Raw genomic sequence first — 24,704 nt, 5'->3', positions numbered from 1 at the left:
AATATCAGTAAAATTACGGGCAAGTCATTTAAACTCCATGTGGCCAATGTACTCTTTAAAGCAGGGATTTAAATAGTACAGTGTCACTGATCCCTTCAGCAGTCTGGTAAAACCTCTGAACCACTTCTGGGAAAAATATTTTCAAATAATTAAACAAATTCTTAAATTTCAATTGGAGATTAGTGCAGATAAAGATATTTTCTTTCCTATCCAAGTTCAAATATTTACCAAAATTTATCCACGAACCCCTCAATGATCCATAGACTCCAAGTTAAGAACCATTGCTTTAACATAGAAGCTACAGATGATTTCTACCTATAGAATTTTTCAAATCCTGCATTCTTTGAATTGTGAAGTCACTATTTCACCCTCTACTTTACTCTACCTTATAAAAAAATGAACTTGCTTTATCTAACTGAAGTATGGATGGAAAAGTAAGACATTAAATTTGAGCAGTAGTGAAGAGTACAAGCAACTCCTAAAACTCTGCAATGGGCAAAGAAATTCCTACTTCCTAACATGTCTGTAGGTAAGACAGAAGCAAGGTAGACATTACTGAGCATCCTGTACATACAGTTCAAATTATAGCTGGGAGTATTACAGGCACCCTTCACTCCTTTCTTTCTTTCTTTTTCTTTCTTTTATTGTTCCTTCTTTTTCCTTTGTCTTTTCTCTTTATCTTTCTTCTCTGACTCATTCTTCTTTTCTCCTCTTCTTTCTTTTTAGACTTTTCCCTTTATATCTTCTCCTTTGTCTTTTCCCTTCCTGCCTATCAATTTATTTAAATTCTAATGTTCTTGCAAAACATTTTTGGACAAGACTTAGGGAAGAAATAGGAATAACTATCTATGATAACGTATGAGATTTTAAGGAACAAGAGTGAATGGTTGGCCCAGTGTAGCATGGTTTTAATAGGGAGACTACTGGTCTTAGAAACAATGCCTGCAATTCAAACCTAGATTATATGCTGTCAAACTGAGTGGTATTAAAGAAGTATAACAATACTTGTAATATCTGAATCACAGATGTCATGACAAAAGTTCTTTGTAAATCTGATGTCACTATAGAGATATGACTTTTTTATTGCTTTAGTGAAGACATGCTGAGTTCATGGATGTTCTAGTAAAAATTTAACAGCCAATTCTCCAAAAAAAATGTTTTCATGATACACTTTTGTGTTTAATCTGCACTAATACTATCACCATCATTTTATCAATCAAAAAACAATAAAATAAGCTCTGATTTGTAACTTTTGCCAATTTCTGAGGTGTAAATAAATGCTCAAGCTAAAAATTTAACAATGGAAGCTTGGGAGGCAATTCTAACTGGCTTCATCAAAAGTCTGACTTAGTTTCTCTGCTCCCTTCAAAGAGATTGGTCCTACAGGGGGAGAAGGAGGTATGTGTACTAACAAAAAGACATACAATAATAAAGGTATACATTCTAAGTCATCACTATGTTAATCATTTATACTAAAATGTTTATTCCACTTTTAAACTTTTTCCATGATGATGGACGATATATTAAAATTAACTAAGTCAGCAAACTATTGATCACCAGCTATAGATTTTTGCTATGATACTCTGGGGTGGATAATACTGTTGTGCATCTCTGGATCAATAAAGATTTTCATTTTTTTTTTAACTTTTACACCCACCTGAAGCCTGGAACAAAATACAGACAGGCAGTGAAGTATGGTAGAAAGAGAACGGCTTTTAATCCAGGGAACTGGGTTATGGTTTCCTCATCTGCACAATGAGAGCAAGGAGAATTATACTAAATGATCTTAGAGACCTTCCCAATTCTAAATATTTTATTCTATTTTCTCCCAGGATTATGTTGATATCAATCCTCATAATAGATCCCGGATGTTTTTCCTTGTGGCTCACTGTTGTCCCAATCAATGATGCCTTTGTAGTATTCTCTAGGACAAAGTTTCTTAAACTGTGGTTCATGATCCCATATGAGATCATGTAACTGAATGTGGGAGGTAGTCACAAAAATATGATTTATTATCAGTAAATGTTTGATTTATATACCTAGTTTATAAACTTATATCCTGGGGTTGCATAAACATTTATTGGGTGAAAAGGGGTCACAAAGTGTACAAGGTTGAAAAGTCTTGCTTTAGTTCAACTCTGCTGCTATGATGTCAGAATACATTCTCTACTTAGGAGTTCTAGTAATCCTCTGAAGATAGTTATAATTTCCTTACTGCGCATCATAGATACAGTGACATATTCATAATTCCAGACCCTCCATTCTATCTACTGTGCTACTTACTTGGCCAATGAATTCCATACTACTTTTATTCCCTTTAGCCATTCATGCACTGAGCTTGAACAGAGAGATCTTACCTGAAGCGCTCTCCTACCATTCTATAGATGCATGAGAATCTTTATCATAAAACACATGTTCAAGAGCAGTTGATCAAAACTCCAGATAGCCTTTCTCCCTGCACCACCACTTTTCTAGGACCTGACCAAACAACAGATCCAAAGTAAGCACTTAATTAATATTATCCAAGCCAGCTATAAGCTACCTATGTGTATCCTGTCATATGTGATTCAATGGATAGAGTTCTAAGCTTGGAAAGGCCTGAATTTAGAACTGACTCAGATACTCTTGAGCTCACGCAGGTGGCAAAGACAGTACAAAATTCCATATCTTCCTACTTCAGATCATCTAGCATGCTTTTCACTGAATCATGTGGCCTCCCAAAGCCATCTTCACTAATAAGTTCACTTTCAAAAGTGAGTAAGAATTTTCAAAGACTCCTTGTAATCTATTTTCAGAGTATTCAGACAATTTTTGCAAGAATCAGTTTGGCTCCTCAGTTAAGACTGGTATTCCATAAAAGAAACGATATCTTGAGATCAATAGAAAAGTGAATAGCCCATTTATAATAGAGACAAATGAAAATGAAGATTATTATTAGCAAATTACATAGCTGTCCTGGGTTAGAACAAGAAAAATAAAAGTTTAAGGTAACCAAAAAAAGACTTGTTCTTAAGCATATACTTATCTATTGGTGTTTAAAATCCTGGCACCTAGGACAGTATCTTGATCATGACAGATACTTAATAAATCCTATGGAAAAATAAATTTAGCCAAGCTGAAACAATAAGGTCCCCTCTGGGATAAGCAAGAGGTAGTATGTGTCAGGCAATTCAATCCACAATTCAGACCCTTTGGGAGTTATCCCTGTATGTTGACCTGAGGAGCTTTGGGAATATCATTGTCCCTGAGACCATCAGTTCTGCTTCCATTTTGCAGGCTTGACAAACCATTACTAAGGGAGCAAAAGGAAGTACTGAGGAACAGACCCTATCTTGCCCTCAACTATTACTACCATCACAACTTACTGTTGATCATCTGCCACTAAAGAGTAGATAAACCTGAATCCTGAGAGTGGTGGTACCCCACTGATTCCCAGGCTACAATTCTATTTCCATCCGTATCCGTAAAGTTATCATCTGAGGATACATTCTAACCAACTAACAGAACTTATAGAGCTGGAAAGCTGAAGGAGAAAGGTATTCTATGGGAGAATCAGAGAGCAATATGTTCTAGGGAAATCAAACCACCACTATTAACTTCATCACTACTTGTTGAAACCCCAGTGGGAAAGTCTGTAAACCCAAGAGCCTTGGAAATAGTGATGCTCCCCCAATAACAGACCCTGAAACCAGAATGCAACTTTCCAACCATCAACAAAGGAGCAATCACCAGAAAGAAGGAGTTTACTTTCCTTGCCACAACTATCTCCAATTGGCACTAATGGTCAAGTAAGCCTCATAGTCCTGAAGATCAGTGGACTCACCTTTAGTTCTGTCCCCCAAAATCATCATTTCAAGAATCTACTCCCATGGAATTGTAGTCTGGTAGCTGCTTCCATAAAGATTCTACAATTAAAGACCCAGAAAATAAACTTTCCATACCAAGGTCCTTAGTTCAACATCAGAATTTAATAGTATTTTATCAGTGGAAATTATATTAAGGAAGAGTATTATTACCTTCTTTATTATAGCATCCTAAAGATCATGGGACCACATGACTTGAAATTGATATTTCAATGTGTTCATTCTCCAACTTATAATAATAGCTAGTGTTTATAAAGTTATTTAATGGCTATAAAAAAATTTAAAAAACACTTTCTATTGGTTATCTCATATGATTCTCACAACCATTCTGTGGAGTGGATGCTATTATTATCCCCATTTTACAGAAAACTGGGGCTAAGAGAAATTCAGTGGTTTTCTCTGTTTTCATAGCTAGTGTCTGAGATTGGATTTGAACTCAGTTTTTCCTGACTCAGATTCATAGTCTATAATATAAGCTTCTTGAGAGCAGAACCTATCTTATTTTTCTATTTGTAGAAAATATATAGAAACTTTCTACAAGCAAGTATTTTATAAACACTTTTTTTCATTCATTCATTCATTGTTAGATTGTATGGGACTATTGATTGTAAGGTGGAATACATTTATCATAAGAAATACCCAAATTATTATATTAGTATAATACCCTATACCATATCAGGGAAGCAAAAAAAAAATACACAAAGTAACAAAAATCTTCTTTCTATACATCTTCCATGCTTGCCTCTCAATTTCAAAAATGCTTTTCTAGTCTGCAGTTATCTCTAGAAAATCTTGTGAAACAGGTAGCACCCATCCTAAATTTGGATGTCAAATACCAGGACAATATATCCTGCTTTTAAAATGCTTCTTGTTACAAACATCTTTTCCTTTATTTACAATCCAATTTCAGTACAGCTTATGACAATCAAATAAGTTTATTCCTCTGTAAGTTAATGCAACATATGTGAGCCTTCTTGGTGTGAGGGGGAGAATGAAAGTGGAGTTTAGGCTTCATAGGATTGGGCATGGGCATGAAATTGGTTATTTGAGACTCAGGTGGCTAATGGCCCTTGCAATTCAAAACCACCAGAGAAGAGGAGTTCCTTTATCATAGCATTTTTTCCACATGATTGTTCTTTGATTGCATATTTGTTGAGTCATGAACAAGTGAACCTAGACTGTTAGAAGGTAGCCTAGATAATATATCAATTTCCTTAGTAAATGTTATGTTTATATTTTTACGTTAGTATTTTCCTTTAGTTTTTTTTTTTAAGTTTCTGGGTTATCCTACTATTAACTGAGGGCCTACAAGGCCCTGTGCCTTATATTAGAAGGATTCCCTAAAGGAGAAAGCTTTAATGAACTTGAATATCAGAGGGTTAAAAAGAGATTGGAATTATGTGATATGAGTTGAATATTGAAAGAGAGATCCATTTTCAGGTACAGATTAGTCTAGATGTATCTTCCAATTCTCATATTCCATATATTTGTTCATTAGGCAGATTCTGATTTAAATGAATTTTGGACTATCTGGATACTGAGATTCCTTTCTCTGGGGCTTATACATGTTAGACCCAGAATGTCAAAGTTGGAAGATAATTTGGTCCAGTTTTAGTTTCTAAAGAAACTAAGGTCTAAAGAAATAAATCCATATACTTAGGATAATACAGAAAGTAAGTTATAGAGATAGGCTTTAAGACAGTTTTCTGCTCCCAGATCTAGATTCTTCCCCAATATAAAAAATGACAAAAAATTGAAATGAACTCATTTGATTTGAAACTGAAACATTACTTATTTATCTCTATGTTCCTTTCCATTCCCCATTTTCCTATACTTTTCCATATTGCATGTAATGTGGTTCCCCCTCAAAAGAAAAAAAGTTTTCCCTGCATGAAGTATCACCAAACTCTAAAATCCATGTCTTGTCTTCCTAATCACTCTCACCTCTACCAGATTTCTGCATTCATTTCTCTCTCCTTGTGTACAAATTTAAAAGAAGTCTCTCACCTGTATCTCTGCTCTCTCTAGGTTGTTATACTTGTTTTAGCATGTATTCGCTCCTTCTGCATTTGAGAAGCAAATAATCTTTTCAGTTCTGGTTTTCTTTTTAAAACTGTTCCAATCGCCTTTTTATTATTGAATGTTCATCTTTTTTCACATGTGATTAATCTCAGATTTGCAAGGCAGCCCACTTTGGTTTGCATGCTGAATTACATTACTTTTCAAATCACATTATCCTATTTCCTTTTACATTTTCTGATGGGTGCAGAATAGTCTTGCATAATTCAAATTTCCTTTTTTTTTTTTTCCTTTTAATTTGAAGAACTTTCTCTTGATCATTTGCAGAACTTTTTGTTTCTAAATTATATTGTTATATTCAATGAATATGCATTTAAGAATTTGCACACTTATCTTTTTAGGTATGTATTTATTTAAAACTGAAATGCAAAATAAGAAAAAAATAAAATAGAAGGAAAAAAAAAAAAAACAAGGACAAATAAAGAAAAAAACCTGTCATGTGCTAGGCAGAATATCAGGGAAGATTCATAATATGTAACAATAAATTTTCATTTCAATAAAGTATGTATAATAATACATACTATATATATTACAATATAATGTATATAATATAATGTACATAATAATAGAAGGCATTGTATTCATGACTGTCCATCTTAACTTCTATGTAGCTTTCCTTTGGTTCTCTATTGTGCACTTTTTACTTTATTCTTTTTTTCCCCTTTCCTCCTTTTTACCTCCCTCCAAGAAGACTATAGTTATGTAGGGATATAATAACATGCACATATACATACATATAACTATGTACACACATACTTACACCTACATACATATATATATATACATATATATGTATATATACACATAGATCTAAAACAATTCTTTTTTTTTTTTTAATTTTTTTTATTATATATATATATATTTTATAATATTATCCCTTGTATTCATTTTTCCAAATTACCCCCCCTCCCTTATTCCCTCCCCCCGACGACAGGCAATACCATACATTTTACATGTGTTACAATATAGTCTAAGTACAATACATGTGTGTGAATATCATTTTCTTGTTGCACAATAAACATTAGAATCCGAAGGTACATGCAACCTGGGCAGACAGATATTAGTGCTAACAATTTACATTCCCCTCCCAGTGTTTCTTCTCTGGGTGTATCTACCTCTGTCCATCATTGATCAACTGGAAGTGAGTTGGATCTTCTTTATGTTGAAGATTTCCACTTCCATCAGAATACATCCTCATACAGTATCGTTGTTGAAGTATACAGTGATCTTCTGGTTCTGCTCATTTCACTCAGCATCAGTTGATTTAAGTCTCTCCAGGCCTCTCTACATTCCTCCTGCTGGTCATTTCTTACTGAGCAATAATATTCCATAACTTTCATATACCACAATTTACCCAACCATTCTCCAACTGATGGACATCCATTCATCTTCCAGTTTCTAGCTACAACAAAAAGAGCTGCCACAAACATTTTGGCACATATATGTCTCTTTCCGCTCTTTAGTATTTCTTTGGGATATAATCCCAGTAGTAGCGCTGCTGGGTCAAAGGGTATGCACAGTTTGATAACTTTTTGGGCATAATTCCAGATTGCTCTCCAGAATGGCTGGATTCTTTCACAACTCCACCAGCAATGTATTAGTGTCCCAATTTCCCCACATCCCCTCCAACATTTGTCATTATTTGTTCCTGTCATCTTAGCCAATCTGACAGGTATGTAGTGGTATCTCAGAGTGGTCTTAATTTGCATTTCTCTGATCAGTAGTGATTTGGAACACTCTTTCATGTGAGTGGATATAGTTTCAATTTCTTCCTCTGAGAATTGTCTGTTCATATCCTTTGAACATTTATCAATTGGAGAATGGTTCGGTTTCTTATAAATTAGGGTCAGTTCTCTATATATTTTGGAAATGAGACCTTTGTCAGAACATTTGTTTTTAAAAATATTTTCCCAATTTGTTACTTCCCTTCTAATCTTGTTTGCATTAGTATTATTTGTACAGAAACTTTTTAGTTTGATGTAATCAAAATCTTCTATTTTGTGATCAATAATGATCTCTAGTTCTCCTCTGGTCATAAATTCCTTCCTCCTCCACAAGTCTGAGAGGTAGATTATCCTCTGTTCCTCTAATCTATTTATTATCTCCCTCTTTATGCCTAAATCATGGACCCATTTTGATCTTATCTTGGTATATGGTGTTAAGTGTGGATCCATATCTAATTTCTGCCATACTAATTTCCAGTTTTCCCAACAGTTTTTTCCGAATAATGAATTTTTATCCCTAATGTTGGAATCTTTGGGTTTGTCAAAGATTAGATTGCTATAGATGTACCCTTTTTTGTCCTTTGTATCTAATCTGTTCCACTGATCTACCGGTCTATTTCTTAGCCAATACCAAATGGTTTTGGTGACTGCTGCTATATAATATAGCTTTAGATCAGGTACACTTAGACCACCTTCTTCTGAGTTTTTTTTCATTAGTTCCCTTGCAATTCTTGACCTTTTATTCTTCCATATGAATTTTGTTGTTATTTTTTCTAGGTCATTAAAATAGTTTCTTGGGAGTCTGATTGGTATAGCACTAAATAAATAGATTAGTTTGGGGAGTATTGTCATCTTTATTATATTCGCTCGGCCTATCCAAGAGCACTGAATGTCTTTCCAATTATTTAAATCTGATTTTATTTTTGTGGCAAGTGTTTTGTAATTTTTCTCATATAATTCCTGACTTTTCTTTGGTAGATGGATTCCCAAATATTTTATACTATCAACATTTGTTTGGAATGGAATTTCTCTTTGTATCTCTTGCTGTTGCATTTTGTTAGTGATATATAAAAATGCCGAGGATTTATGTGGATTTATTTTGTATCCTGCCACTTTGCTGAAATTTTGAATTATTTCTAGTAGCTTTTTAGCAGAGTCTTTGGGGTTCTCTAAGTATACCATCATGTCATCTGCAAAAAGTGATAGTTTAATTTCCTCATTTCCTACTCTAATTCCTTGAATCTCTTTCTCGGCTCTTATTGCCGAGGCTAGCGTTTCTAGTACTATATTGAATAGTAATGGTGATAGTGGGCAACCTTGTTTCACTCCTGATCTTACTGGGAAAGGTTGCAGTTTATTTCTATTGCATATTATGCTTACTGACGGTCTTAAATATATACTCCTGATTATTCTAAGGAATAATCCATTTATTCCTATACTCTCAAGAGTTTTTAGTAGGAATGGATGTTGGATTTTGTCAAATGCTTTTTCTGCATCTATTGAGATGATCATATGGTTCTTATTAATTTGATTATTAATATGGTCAATTATATTAATAGTTTTCCTAATATTAAACCAGCCCTGCATTCCTGGAATAAATTCTACTTGATCATAGTGTATTATCTTGGAGATGATTTTCTGAAGTCTTTTTGCTAATATCTTATTTAAGATTTTAGCATCAATATTCATTAAGGAGATTGGTCTATAATTTTCTTTCTCAGTTTTCGATCTACCAGGTTTAGGTATCAGTACCATGTCTGTGTCATAAAAGGAATTTGGTAGGACTCCTTCATCCCCTATTTTTTCAAATAATTTATATAACATTGGGGCTAATTGTTCTTTAAATGTTTGGTAGAATTCACATGTGAATCCATCTGGCCCTGGGGATTTTTTCCTGGGGAGTTGATTAATAGCTTGTTCTATTTCTTTTTCTGAAATGGGACTATTTAAGCAATTTATCTCCTCCTCTGTTAATCTAGGGAGCCTATATTTTTGGAGGAAGTCATCCATTTCACTTAAGTTATCAAATTTATTGGCATAAAGTTGGGCAAAGTAACTCCTTATTATTTCTCTAATTTCCTCTTCATTGGTGGAAAGATCCCCCTTTTCATTTGTAAGACTATCAATTTGATTTTCCTCTTTCTTTTTTTTGATCAAATTTACCAAAGGTTTATCTATTTTATTGGCTTTTTCATAAAACCAACTCTTGGTTTTATTTATTAATTCAATAGTTTTTTTACTTTCAATTTTATTGATTTCTCCTTTTAATTTTTGTATTTCGAGTTTAATTTTTGGTTGGGGGTTTATAATTTGGTCTTTTTCTAGCCTTTTAAGTTGTAAGCCCAATTCGTTAATCTTCTCTTTCTCAATTTTCTTCAAATAAGCCTCTAAAGATATAAAATTTCCCCTTATTACCGCTTTAGCTGCATCCCAAAGATTTTGATATGATGTCTCATCATTATCATTATCTTGGGTGAAATGGTTAATTGTTTCTATAATTTGCTCTTTCACCCAGTCATTCTTTAAGATGAGATTATTCAGTTTCCAATTACTTTTTGGTCTATTTACCCCTAACTTTTTACTGAATGTAGCTTTTATTGCATTGTGATCTGAGAAGAAGGCATTTATTATTTCTGCCTTCCTACATTTAATTTTGAGATCTTTATGTCCTAGTATATGGTCAATTTTTGTATAGGATCCATGAACTGCTGAGAAGAAAGTATATTCCTTCCTATTGCCATTCAGTTTTCTCCAAAGGTCTATCATACCTAGTTTTTCTAATGTTCTATTTACTTTTTTAATTTCTTTCTTGTTTGTTTTGTGGTTTGATTTGTCTAAATCTGAGAGTGCAAGGTTGAGATCTCCCACTATTATAGTTTTACTATCTATTTCTTCTTGCAGTTCTCTTAACTTTTCCTTTAGAAAGTTAGATGCTATACCACTTGGTGCATATATGTTTAGTATTGATATGGCTTCATTATTTATGCTACCTTTCAGCAGGATATAGTTTCCTTCCTTATCTTTTTTAACGAGATCTACTTCTGCTTTTGCTTGATCTGAGATAAGGATAGCTACCCCTGCTTTTTTGGCTTTACCTGAAGCATAATAGGCTCTGTTCCAACCTTTTACCTTTACTCTGTATGTATCTCCCTGCTTTAAGTGTGTTTCCTGTAGGCAACATATTGTAGGGTTCTGCTTTTTGATCCAATCTACTATCCGTCTCCGTTTGATGGGATCGTTCATCCCATTTACATTTACAGTTAAAATTACTAATTCTGTATTTCCTGCCATCGTATTATCCCCAGATTATGCTTTTTTCCCTTGACCCCCCTGATCCCCCTCCCCGATATTTAATTTACAGACCCCCCTTGTGACGCGCAACCCTCCCTCTTTTTTTTTTTTTTTTTTTTTTTTAGGATCCCTCCCCCCTCCCTCCAAGTCCCTTCACTTATTCCCCTTTTCCTTTTCCCTTTTCCTCTCCCCCCTTTTAATGAGGTGAGAGAAAATTCTCTGAAAAACAAATATGTTAATTATTTACTCTTTGAGCCTCTTCTGATGAGAGTAAGATTCACACAATGATTCTCCCCCTCACTAAGTTCCCTCAGATATGGTGTATTTTCTATGTCTCTTCCTGGGATGTAGTTTCCCTCTTTTTATCACTCCTTCCCCTTTTTCTGAACCGACCTCCTTCCCTTTACTACACCCCCCTTTTTTTCTTTTATATCAGTAAAATCAAATTATCCTTGAGTATTTTTTATATATCCACAACAGAGTTACAGTTCTCAAGGGTTCTGTGTACCTTTTTCTGTTTCTCTTCAGTCTTGTGGATGTAGATCAAATTTTTTGTTTAAGTCTGGTTTTTTTCTTAGAAACATATGGAATTCCTCTGTTTCATTGAATGACCATCTTCTTCCGTGGAAAAAGATGCTAAACTTAGCTGGGTAGTTCATTCTTGGTTGCAGTCCTTGATCTTTTGCCTTACGGAATATCAGGTTCCAGGCCCTTCTATCTTTTAATGTGGAGGCAGCCAGATCTTGGGTGACCCTTATTGTGGCACCTTGGTATTTAAATTGTTTTTTTCTAGCTGCTTGCAGGATTTTCTCCTTTGTGTGGTAATTCTGCAGCTTAGCCACAATATTCCGTGGTGTTCTTTTTTTAGGGTCTATTTCAGAAGGAGTTCGATGAATTCTTTCCACATCTACTTTCCCTTCTGTTTCTATTATCTCTGGACAGTTCTCTTTGATAATTTCCTGTAAAATAGAATCTAGGCTCTTTTTATGGTCATAGTTTTCTGGAAGTCCAATAATCCGCAGATTATCTCTCCTAGATCTATTTTCCAGGTCTATAGATTTTCCCAGTAAGTATTTGACGTTGTTCTCCAGCTTCTCATTTTTTTTGTTTTGTTTGACTGATTCTTGGGTTCTCTGTGAATCATTCATTTCTATTTGTTCCATCCTGACTTTTAAGGAGTTATTTTCTTCTTTCACAGTTTTTAGTTCTTTTTGTAAATGCCCAATTTCGTTTTTAAATGAATTGTTTTGCTCTATTGAATTTTTTTCCATTTCCCTAATTTTTTTTTTTTGAGAATTATTTTCTTTTTCCAATTCAGAAATTCTATTTTCTTGAGACTTTTTTATCTTTTCCAATTCAGAAATCCTACTTTCCTGTGTTTTTTTAACCTTTTCTAATTCACTAATTTTGTTTCCCTGCATCTCCTGTGAATTCTTTATTTTTTCCAACTCCAATTTCAGGACATTGTTATTCTCTATCATAACTTCCCTTTCCTTGCCCCATTTTTCTTCGATCTCCCTCAATTTCTTAAGAGCTTCTTCTAGGAGAGAGTTATGTGATGGGGGGCAGGAATCGTTCCCCTTTAGGTTGTTATCTTCTGAATCTTTGCTGTTAATTTCCTCGGGGTTGGGTACCCGCTCTTTCTCTGTATAGAAGGAATCTATAGTTTTTCTAGCTTTTTTGCTCATACTTAAAAAATGTTTTGGGGTCTGTCCCTGGGGTAGGAAATTATTTACTTCTTTACCAGCTTCCTCCCAGACGGGATGGATGCAGCGGCTCCTGTGCCTGAGCTAAGAGAGAGCTCTGGGAGAGAGTTCCCCACCCCCTCCCTGGAAGTGCCTCAGAGGTGATTAGCACTGCTGTGCTTTGAGGGCGTAGAATAGTGAAGACAGCAAGAAGCTCAGCCTATGTGTCCAGGTGGGGAGTGGATGTCTGCAGCAGGTGACGTAAGAAGCCCCTGCGCTCAAACTGGATGTGTCTGCCAGAAACCGCGGTCCCTAGTTCAAAGGTTCCGCTTCTCTGGGACTTCCTGGAGCTGAGTTCCACTCCCTCCAGCTAAGCTAGGCAGTGTGTGTTGCCTTGGGCCGTATCCACCCACTTGTCAGTCTCTTAACTATTCTCAGGAGGTAGCTGAGGCCACACCCCCTGGTGCCGAGTCTGCCGAGTCACCCCCAGGGTGGGGGGGGGGGAAATCTAATCTGAGTTTTAAAATATTTTGGCTTTCTCTTCTGAACTGCTAAATAATTAGCAGAGAAGAGCTAACAGCCTGTGCCAGATTCCTTTACCTCAGTGGCTTCTCTGATCCCAGAGCCCCTCCCAGTGCAATGGGCGCAGTGTGCCCCTACCCCACCGTCTGTGCTGGTCTTTCTTATTCCTCCCCTGAGAACTGACCTTTCCTGTTGAAACTCCAGATTCTCTTCAGCTGGTAAGTCGTGCTTCCAGTCCTTGTGGTATCTATCAGTCCTGAGCTAATTTTGAGACTTAATTTATCTAATTGGTTGTGAGGGAGTGAGGACGTTCACTGAGTCGTGTGTTTCTTCTCCGCCATCTTCAGAGAATCACCTAAAACAATTCTAATATGGGTGGCATAATGTCAATTTCTCTTTTGATTAAATCTTTAAATCTGACACTGTCTGAGATCAATAATTCTACCTCTACTTTTTTTCTAATGAATTCTACTCCTGATCATTATTGTGTTTGTGTATATTTCTTATTTCCTATCCCTGGTAACTCTTTGACTTTAGTTCTACTCCTTAACTTGCTATTATTAAACCTCCTTTCCCACCCTTCCAATCATCCCTCACTTATATTTTCTCCCCACCTTTTCCCTGTCTTTATTCCATTCCCATTAATCTACACACAACCTTGTTTTTGTTTTTTTGTTTGTTTGTTTGTTTATTTGTTTGTTTGTTTTGGGTTTTTGTTTTGTTTTTGTTTTTGTTTTTTGTTTTTTGTTCTTTCTGGAGGCAATCTATGAATTCTTTCAACTGGTATTTATATCCATTATTTATTTATTATATCCATAGTTATATGTTCAGAAATTCTGGCAGTTCTTTCTTTCATTATCATGTTAAGATTTTTTTCCCTGTCATGTTCTTCCGGTAGATCTATGATTTTTAAGTTATTTCTACACATCCTATCTTCAAGATCAGCATCTTTTGCTTACATAATTTGCATATTTTCTTTTAATCATAAGATTTTTTTGTCCTGTCATGTTCTTCTTTCAAGCCTATGACACTTAGGTTGTTTCTACACATCCAGTCTTTGGAATCAGTATGTTTTGTTTATATAGTTTGCATATTTTCTTCAAACATATTTTTGTTTCTCTCTTTCACTTCTGTGCATTGATATTGCCAATTTATTGTTTGCTCCTTTGTTTCTTTGATGAGGCTTGCCACTGAAAATTCACTTTTCTAGCCTGCCCATTAATTTTGCTGTATAAGTTATACATTCTAGGCTCATAACTCTCATTTCTCCTTTGAATTATTCTGAAAAGAGGAAGTTGTGGTTCCATGTTCTCCTTAAAGCCAGAGGGTCCTCTGTTTCACTAATTATGAAGTCATCTACCTATGCATTGTAGTATTTATCTATAGATGCCTGAATTTGTTTATTAGATTTGGTGGCAATATTTCCTTCTTCTGTGAAGGTTTTCTCTGTTGATTTCCTTCTAATGATGTTTTCTTTTTTTCTCATATCTTTGTTAATGTCACTCTTCTACCTCTTACCCCTCTTATTTTCCCTCTAATTTTCTGACTCCCTCTTCTCTGCCTGTTTTCATTGGGGGCTAGATCTCAAAGTATGTCAGTTTTTTTCCCACACTAGGCAATTCATGATTCATTAGCCTTGCTCTCTGAACAATATAACTTTTCAGTAATTGGAGCTGGTCCTAACTGAGTATTATGTTCCTTCTCTCAGGCTTAATGGAGTGCTACATGGCCCTTCCACCCATAGTGTCCTGTCCTGGTAATGTCCTTTTTCCTCTGTTCCTCAGTTCATTACACTGAAAACTTCAGTTCAGAGCTTTGCAGCATTGGTGCTACAGTTATGGTCCCTGGTAGGGGAGGCTCCTAAGAGGCTATGGCTATCTAACTTTCTGTTCCAAGCAGGACTTTATATAACCTGCATCCAGAGTTTCCACAATACTAAGAGAGGGAAGGAGAACCAGAATATTGGGATAGATTGTGTATCACTGTGCTGTGACTTTATGTCTGCTACAATAACCTCACTCCTAGTAGCATGGGAGGTAAGAGAGGATTTCTAAGTAATTTCAGGATAAGTAAGCATTAGTTCATGGTTTATAGTATTTTGGGTTTGTTTGTTTTTTTTTTCTCATTTATTTTGGATTCTGGGCATACTAACTCTGAAGAAAGCTAAAATTGCTTTCTCTTTGTAACATAATTACTGTTTTGGACAGGTTTGAGAAGTTGTGGGCATCAGAGAAAATGTGTAGTGCTTTATCTTGTTGCTCATGTGACCTAGAACTTCCATGGTGATCTCACTTGAAATGAATGCTATACCAAATGACAATATTTTTCTTCAAAAGTAAATGTTTTCGGTCCTTGATTGATGCTTAAAGTCACCTTAAATTATTATTATAATTTCCTGAGTCCCCTCACTTATAAGCAACATGATGTAAACCTTCATTTTTGGTGATTCAAAATCTCTCCCCTTCAATGGTAAAAAATAGTTTGTATCATCCCTATAAAAAATTTAATCCTGAAAAGTTAACCTTTCAAGTAATGTGAGAAATTGCATATTTGTTCAAAGAATTTTTTTACAAATGTTCAATAATACAATAAGTAAGCTTAATATTTGTACAATATATGGAGTATATATATATATATATATATATATATATACTCATATATATATATGTATATATATATATATGAAAAGACATTTAATTTAAGATGATGAAAATTTAATGGGCATTTATTAAGTACTCACTGTGTGAAATGATAGTTGTTTTCTACATAAATAAGTGATACATAACCAAAAATAAAATGATCCATGAATACAAGAAGCTTATATTCTGCCTGAGAAAACAAGTTATTTTTGTTCATTCTTCATACAAGTTATAAAAATGCTATTTGTATTCCTTTGATGAACAGAGATTATAGGATACTCTTTAAAACTAACTTTTAAAACTCACCAGCCACTAAATTAAGAATAATGAATCCTTTATTTTCCAAAGTAACTTACTGTTATCAAGTACTATAATGGCTCTCAGGTATATCTTTAAGAACATAAGAGATATGAAGCTATAGGGAATATAAGTGAAACCAGAATAAAAGGTAGTAGATCAGGTAGATGCCATATAAACATCTTTGCATCTCCCACAGAGTTTGGAATAATACCTTACACATAATACTCAATAGATATTTGATGAATATAGAAGTAATGGAATGAAAGAATTTGCAAAAAGTCTAACGTAATTTCATAATTGAAACTCTTGACTGCAAGTCTGATAGTTACCACCAGATGGTAGTGATGTCTTGCTCAGTGAGAGCCTCACAAATTTCTTCAGGTGTTCAATTCAATTCAATTCCAAGTCTTTATTAAGTCCCTACAAGAAGCATATCATTATGTTTGGAGATGAGAGTATAAAAAATAAAAATCTATAAAAATTCCTAGCCTCAAAGTGCTCAAGAAGAAAGACAAATAAAAATAATACAAGCTAATAATACTAAATGCAAAGATGCTTACTAGGGCTATGAGAAATTTGAGAAGGGAAAGGTCATTGTCACATGGAAAGAAAAGGAAAAGCAAAATTAATTGTATATAGGACAGCATAATGTCATAGATTTAGAGTTTAAAGTGACTTTGTAAGCCAGATAGACCAATACTCTCATTTTACTACAAGGGGTAATTGAGGTCCAAAGACTTCTCTTGCTCAATACCACAGAATGTGTTCAGCAAAGCTGAAATTTAAGCTTAGTTTCTTCTAACTCCAATCTTTGCCCACCTTCTTCCTGACACTACCACCACCACCTGAAGGTTTTTTAAATAGAAGATAGCAAAATGGTGGTTTTCCACACAATGATAATCACTAAATCCTCCAACTGGAATGCAACAGGATAGACTGTGCCTATAAATTTCAGGATTTTTTTTCACACACACATATATGTTTGCTAATTTTTTAGTTAAGTTTCTTGAACATATATATGTGTGTGTGTGTGTGTATGTGTGTGTGTGTTCATAGATTGCTTCTAACAAAAAGCTGCTCTCATCTTCCAATGCTGTCTTATATTACAAATCTACAGTAACTAAAATATGCTGGAATTGTAACCACAAAACAACACTAGCTCTTCCCAGTCACCTATTTTCAAGATGTTATATTTTTCCATTATTTTAAATTATTTAAAACTGCATGCATAAGAGATTTGAGTTAATACATTTTAATTTTTAAATGATTTATTGGCAAAGGGTAGTAAGACCAAATAGGAAAAATTGAAAAGGCTTATTGCCAGGAATAATTAGAAAAATTCACATAATCCAAAATAGTATTAGAAAAGAGTTAAATGTAATATTTGTAATTTCATGAGCATGTACATAAATTATTGAAAGTGAAAAGAAACAAGAAATTTTGAAAGAAATATTAATGATATATCAGAAAGGTAACTCTCTCTTATAGAGAACTTGCTTGTCTTCTTTTGCCTAACATCTTTTTTAGTGCTTGAAGGCAGTGTGAACATCATGTCATGAAATAATATAAACATATTATCTTGGCAAATTAAGATGTTAATCTAGCTCACTTAAGTCTGCAAATTTGAGATTAGATTAAAAAGGAAACTGGCTAGATTATCTATATACTGATCACCAGAAAACAAACAGAATGGATCTATTTTTCCCTTTCTGAAGTAGGTGAATAGCATAACTGTAAGCCTCTTGAGAACAGAAATAGTTTTATCCTTTTTCTTTAGATTATGCATAGCATTTAATAGCATGCTTTATAAAAAGTAGCGCTCAAGAATTATGAAAAATAATAGTATATTCCCCATATGTTCTACTTTGGAACAGGAGATAAGGAAAAAGAGTTAATCTCAGAGCCATTCTTTCACACTTGAATCTGGATAGAGAATAATCTGAAGGCATTGCCCATCAGTTTTTAGAAATTTGAGTAATTTTCAACATTTCCTTTTGCTTCTTACAGATAAATTCTCAGGAATCCCCTCTCAGAAATAAAAAGAAAGGATTATTTCTATTAAAACGGTACCTGAAATCTAACCCCCCAAAAAAGACCCTTCCAATATAGGATCAGAATCCTGTATACTGCTAGTTTGCTGCTGGATGACAGAATGGATAGAATATTAGGCTCAGAGCAGAAAGACTCATCTTCATGAGTTCAAATGTGGTTTCATATACTTACTATGACCTAGGCAAGTCACTTAATGCTGTTTGCCTCAGTCCCTCAACCATAAAATGAACCACTCCAGTATCTTTTCCAAGAAAATCCCAAATTGGGTAATAAAGAATGAAGCATGACTGAAACAATTGAATAATAACAAAGAGGTAGAGTCCCTCAGGACTTTATTATGGGACTTTTGAAATATGGGCAATTTCATTGATTTAATCAGAATAAGAAATTATAATATGGGAATTTCCCTCTCCCAATTCAAATTCTATGATTTTTCTTGGTAAATCATAGAGACTTATCTAATTCACATAATGGTTAAAAGTTGCTCAAATTCAAATAATCGTAATAAACTGAGAGTCAGTTCTTTCCATCCTGAAATTCTTCCCAACCTCAAGCCCAGAACTCTATATAATATGCCATACCACTTCTTTTATAAACTTATTATTATAATCATGTCATATCTCCTTAGAATTACAAAGTTTACAGTATCTCTGTGATGTATTGTAATTTTTATTCCAATTTTATGGATGAAGAAACTCATTATGGAATTGATAGTCTCTTTACAATCTGCCATTGCAAGATCACATTTATCTAACTCTGAGTGCTACATTTTTTGAAGGACATTGATATGCATTACAGTACTGGTACCATTAAAGATATAAATACTAGAAATATAAACACTAGAAAGCATCTGCTCTAGAAAAACTTGCACAGTTACAAAGGAACCAAATAAATGTTCAGAGGTGGTGAGCAGGAAGAACAACTTCAGTAGTGTTGATCTGAGTCTTGTTTCATGGAAAAAAACTGAAGAGGAAACCTGTAGTTGACATAAAAATGATCATTAGTTATTTAATTGTATGCCACATATTATCTGCAGTCACCGGGGTGAAGCTCAGAGTTCCTGGATGAAAGCTTGGAGAGAGAATGGGGAATGATAGCTGAAGCACAAGTACATGAAGATAATCAGGGAATAGTGAGATAGGTCAAGGTCTGAGGTAGGGCAAGTCCTAAGCTACTTATGATAAATACGCACCAATCTGAAGCCCAAATATACCTTTCATCCCTTGGATTCTGTGGTTCAGAGAAATTATGATTAACCAATAATCACAAAAGTAAAAACAGAATGGAAGCTTGATCTTCCCCATTTCAAATCTAACATCTATTATCCCATATTATGACTCCTCTCCATTCGGCAGAAACCTGAAGATTAGAAAGGGGATAAATGAAGGAGTCATAAAGAGAAATGACACATTAACACATTAATCTGGTTTAATAGGCTGTCTATAATTTAACCTTTCTTTTCCTTTTCCTTTTTGACCTTTTTGTAGCTTATCTTCTGATCTCATCTGAAAATGCTTTCTTTAAAGTTATCAATAATCTCTCAGTTACTAAATTAAATGACCTTTTCATGATTCTTATCCTTCTCAATTTCACTGAAATATTTGAGTGTTAATTACCATCTTCTCCTTAATAATTTCTTCTCTTTAAGTTTCTGTGACCTTATTCTATCTTGCTTTTCCTCCACTCTGACCACTCAATTTTCTTTGCTGGATTCTCCCTGAGGTCATGATCACTAAATTTGGTATTTCACAGTGCTCTAAACTAGAACTTCTTCTCTTCTCCCTTTAGGCTGTTTCATATAGTGATCTCATAAGCACCCATAATTTCAGTTTTACTCTCTATCTTGATGATTCTATGAAGCTATCCTTCACAAAAGACATTCCATCAAGCAAGTCATCTAATTTATTTTAGGCTTCACTTTCTGCATCTGCAAAATCCAGACTAGATATTTGGACTAGATAATCTCCAAATTGTCTACAATTTCTCTACAATTGTAAACTCATTATTCAAAAGAGATGGCTACAGGTGTTTTTTTGGGGGGAATAGATAGCAGTTTATTTTTTTTACATTTTTATTAATTTTATAATTATAACTCTTTTTTGACAGTACATATCCATGGATAAGTTTTTTACATTATCCCTTGAACTTACTTCTATTCCGAATTTTCCCTCCTTCCCTCCACCCCCTCCCCTAGATGGCAGGCAGTCCCATACATAGTAAATATGTTATAGTATATCCTAGATATAATATATATGTGTAGAACCAAATTTCTGGTTGCACAGGAAGAATTTGATTCATAAGGTAAAAATAACCTGGGAAGAAAAACAAAAATGCAAACAGTTACAAAAAAACAAATACAAAAAGGGCTGCCACAAACATTTTGGCACATACAGGTCCCTTTCCCTTTTTCAGTATTTCTTTGGGATATATGGCTACAGGTGTCTTAAAGGAAGGGGAAATTTTGAAAATGTTTTCTATTTTGTCAAATGCACTAGAATCAATTTAATAATAAAAAAAAGATTACCCATGAAGCAGTGAGGGATTGATTGAAATTTGGCAACATCCAAAATGTTTGTGGCAGCCCTTTTCATGGTGCTAGAAACTGGAAAATGAATGGATGTCCATCAATTGGAGAATGGTTGGATAAATTATGGTATATGAAGGTTATGGAATATTATTGTTCTGTAAGAAATGAACAACAGGAGGAATACAGAGAGGCTTGGAGAGACATCAACTGATGCTGAGTGAAACGAGCAGAACTAAGGGATCATTATACACTTCAACAATGATACTGTATGAGGATGTATTCTGATGGAAGTGGCTATCTTCAACACAGAGAAGAGCTAATCCAATTCCAATTGATCAATGATGGACAGAATCAGCTACATCCAGAAAAGGAACACTGGGAAATGAGTGTAAACTGCGAGCATTGTTTTTTGTTTTGTTTTGTTTTGTTTCTCTTCCCAGATTATTTTTACCTTCCGAATACAATCCTTCCTTTGCAACAACAATAACATCAAAATTCGGTTCTGCACATATATATAGTACTTAGGATATACTATAAGATATTTAATATGTATGGGAATGCCTGCCATCTAGGGGAGGGGGTGGAGGGAAGGAGGGGAAAAACTTGGAACAGAAGGGAGTACAAGGGATAATGTTGTAAAAAAAACTTACCTATGCATATGGACTGTCAAAGAAAATGTTATAATTATAAAAATTAATAAAAAAGAAAAGAAATTTGGCAACATCAATCTGTAATAAACCTAGTCATCATGATTGTGCAATTTCCCCTAATAGTGTCCATTCATCTACTTCGAAGCAAGAGTGGGGAAAGTGAGTGATGGCAGATATGATCTAAGATTTAGGATTTTCCGACTATGAATATTGGTAGGATAAAGGTCTAAAAGATTCATATGGGCAGTATGCAAGTGAAGTCATTAACTACAAGACCAGGTGACTAATAGGACAAAGTTAGATTGATTTTAGAAGAATAGATTGGAAAAAGGGATGAATGAGAATGACAGCAAAGACAAAATAAGACAGAGTGAGAAGAGAGATACAGTAGCAACAGAGAGGTGCTAAGAATACCAAGGCACAAATTTGGTAACAGGCTTCTCTTTGCCAAGGCCAGTTATTTAATTAAATAAGCCTACTTATTGAAGAACTATCTACAGAAGATGATGCCATGAATTTTTAGGACCAAATTCCATGTCTAGGTTTCCATGACTTCTCAGATGCAAAGTTCATCTTCCCAGCTAGGAGTTTCAAAACTACAGTACTTTTAGAATTTCAGAGTTAGCACCTTTATATGAAAACTGTTGGCCTATAACCTCTCCTTGTAGGAATAAATCAATCATACTGAACCATGCTAAATTAAATAATTATTGTCTCTATCCATTGCACTGACTTAGTACCTTGTAAGAATCCTATTGTTTCAAGTTCAGAGTTTTGGCCCATAAACAAAGATAGGTACAATTTAAGAACAGGAAGTTTCTAGCTTCTTGAAGAGCCATAAAGTATGCATGAATGAGCTCTGAATACAAATCATCAGGGAAAGTGAGAGTTCCCACTACCTGAATCCTTTTGGCCATATAGGATCATTTATGAAATTAGCACCAATTTAGCTATTCAAACATTAAAAATGTATTAGGGATGAATATATAATTTGTTCTATTATTATATTTTTTTTCTTGAAATGGAATTTTATTTTTACATATTTAAAAATTTTTATTATAGCTTTTTATTTATAAAATATGTGCACAGGTAATTTTTTGGCACTGACAATTGCAAAACCTTCTGTTCCAACTTTTCCCCTTCTTCCCCCCACTGCCTCCCCTATATGACAGGTAGACCAATACATGTTAAATATATTAAAGTATATGTTAAACACAATATATGTATACATATCCATACAGTCATTTTGCTGCACAAGAAAAATCAGACTTAGAAATAAGGTCAAAATACCCTGAGAAGGAAATCAAAAATGCAAGCAGACAAAAACAGAAGGAGTAGAAAAGCTATGTTGTGTTTCACACTCATTTCCCACACTTCTTTTGCTGGGTATAACTGGTTCTCTTGATTTAACAAATAGAACTGATTTGGCTCATCTCATTGTTGAAGAATGCCATGTCCATCAAAATTGGTCATCATATACTATTGTTGTTGAAGTATATAATGATTTCATGTTCTGCTCATTTCACTCAGTATCAGTTCATGTAAGTCTCTCCAGGCTGAAATTATCCTGCTGGTCATTTCTTACAAACAATAATATTCCATATCATTCATATACCACAACTTATTTAGTCATTCTCCAATTGATGGGCATCCATTCAATCTCCAGTTTCTAGTCATTATAAAGAGGGCTGCTAGAACATTTTTGCACATACAGGTACCTTTCCCTTCTTTAAGATCTCTTTGGGATATAAGCCCAGTAGTAGCACTGCTGGATCAAAGGGTATGTACAATTTGATAACTTTTTGAGCATAGTTCCAAATCTCTCTCCAGAATGGTTGGATGCATTCACAATTCCACCAACAATGTATCAGTGTCCCAGTTTTCCCACTTCCAACATAATTTCCAACATTCAGCATTATCTTTTCCTGTCATCCTAGCTCATCTGACAGGTGTTTAGTGGTATCCCAGAGTTGTCTTAATTTGCATTTCTCTGATTAATAATGATTTGGAGCATCTTTTCATATGGCTAGAAATTGTTTCAATTTCTTCACTTGAAAATTGTCTGTTCATATCCTTTGACCATTTATCAATTGGAAAAATGGCTTGATTTCTTATAAATTAGAGTCAATTATCTATATATTTTGAAAATAAGGCCTTTATCAGAACTTTTTACTATAAAAATGTTTTCTGAGTTTATTGCTTCCTTTCTAATCTTGTCTCCATTAGTTTTGTTTTTACAAAACCTTTTTAATTGTGATCAATAATGATCTCTAGTTCTTCTTTGGTTACAAATTCCTTCCTCCTCCTCAGGTATGAGAGGTAAACTATCCTATGTTCTTCTAATTTATTTATAATCTCATTCTTTATGCCTAGATCATGAACCCATTTTGACCTTCTCTTGGTGTATTGTGTTAAGTGTGAATCAATGCCTTATTTTTACATATTTTGAATCCTTCCTGATATTCTGTGGGCACATGAAAATTTAAAAAAAAATTTTTTTCTTTATTTTTCTATTTATTTTTCTTACTTTGTACTTATTTTTTGTAAATAAGTCTTTAAAAAGAAAAAAAGTAAAAAACAAGATATGAGGGAACTGAAAACCAACAAAATAAAACAAAATTCAGGTTCCAGTAGCAAAACTAGGTTAGAATCCAGGTCCTCCAACTCCAAATTCAGATTTGAATTAGATGATCTCTAAGGGACTTGTTACCCTTAACCACAAAACAAAATTTAACTTGTTTTTTGTCTCTTTCTCTCAATTTATTCTTACTAGCCTGCTAAACACATTCTCATTTAAATATTAATGTCATACAAAGCCAACAAGATTTAAGCTTGAACAGAAATATGTTTGGTTGGTTAATGAAGTGATTCTACACATTCAAAATCTTTACTAAGGGAATCAATATATAATGATATAATTTCAGGTCATTGAAGGTCAGAAGGGGAGATATTTCTTACTTCCCTTAAAATAACTGGCATTGCAAAACTATCCAGGTTAGAACTAAATGATCCCTGAAGGAGAATATGTTATTTCTCTAACTAGTCTTTTCCAGAGAGATAAACAATTCCTTAGCTAGTTCTAGTGACTAATATTCCTTTCAGTCAATAAGTTGGATCAGTAAATAGTGCTTTTCTAGAGTAGGAAAGATGGTATTGACATTTTTTCAGTACTATTTCCACTTTTACATTTCAGTAATTTCATAAAACAAAAGTTTGTAGAAAAATATGTGGACCATCTATAATAAAATATTAAATATAAACAATTGTTTCTATGCAGGACTATAAATAGTCAAATAATCTCATAATCACACACATACAAACATAATGTATATGTATGTGCATGTGTTGTGCATGTGGATATGTACATATATG

General features: G+C 34.1%; 1 long non-coding RNA gene across 1 annotated transcript in view; it reads left to right on the top strand.

Annotated features, from left to right (window-relative positions):
- The first annotated feature begins 408 nt into the window (after positions 1–408).
- The window catches only part of LOC141565509 (uncharacterized), a 33,790-nt gene continuing 9,494 nt past the window's right edge, over positions 409–24,704 (top strand). The window contains exon 1 of the long non-coding RNA XR_012489043.1: positions 409–529. This is a non-coding gene — a long non-coding RNA (uncharacterized LOC141565509). The remainder of the gene's footprint in view (positions 530–24,704) is intronic.

Source organism: Sminthopsis crassicaudata, chromosome 4 (assembly GCF_048593235.1).
Source record: "Sminthopsis crassicaudata isolate SCR6 chromosome 4, ASM4859323v1, whole genome shotgun sequence".
In the NCBI taxonomy this organism is placed as follows: Eukaryota; Metazoa; Chordata; class Mammalia; order Dasyuromorphia; family Dasyuridae; genus Sminthopsis; species Sminthopsis crassicaudata.
This window is presented reverse-complemented; position numbering and strand designations above follow the sequence as displayed.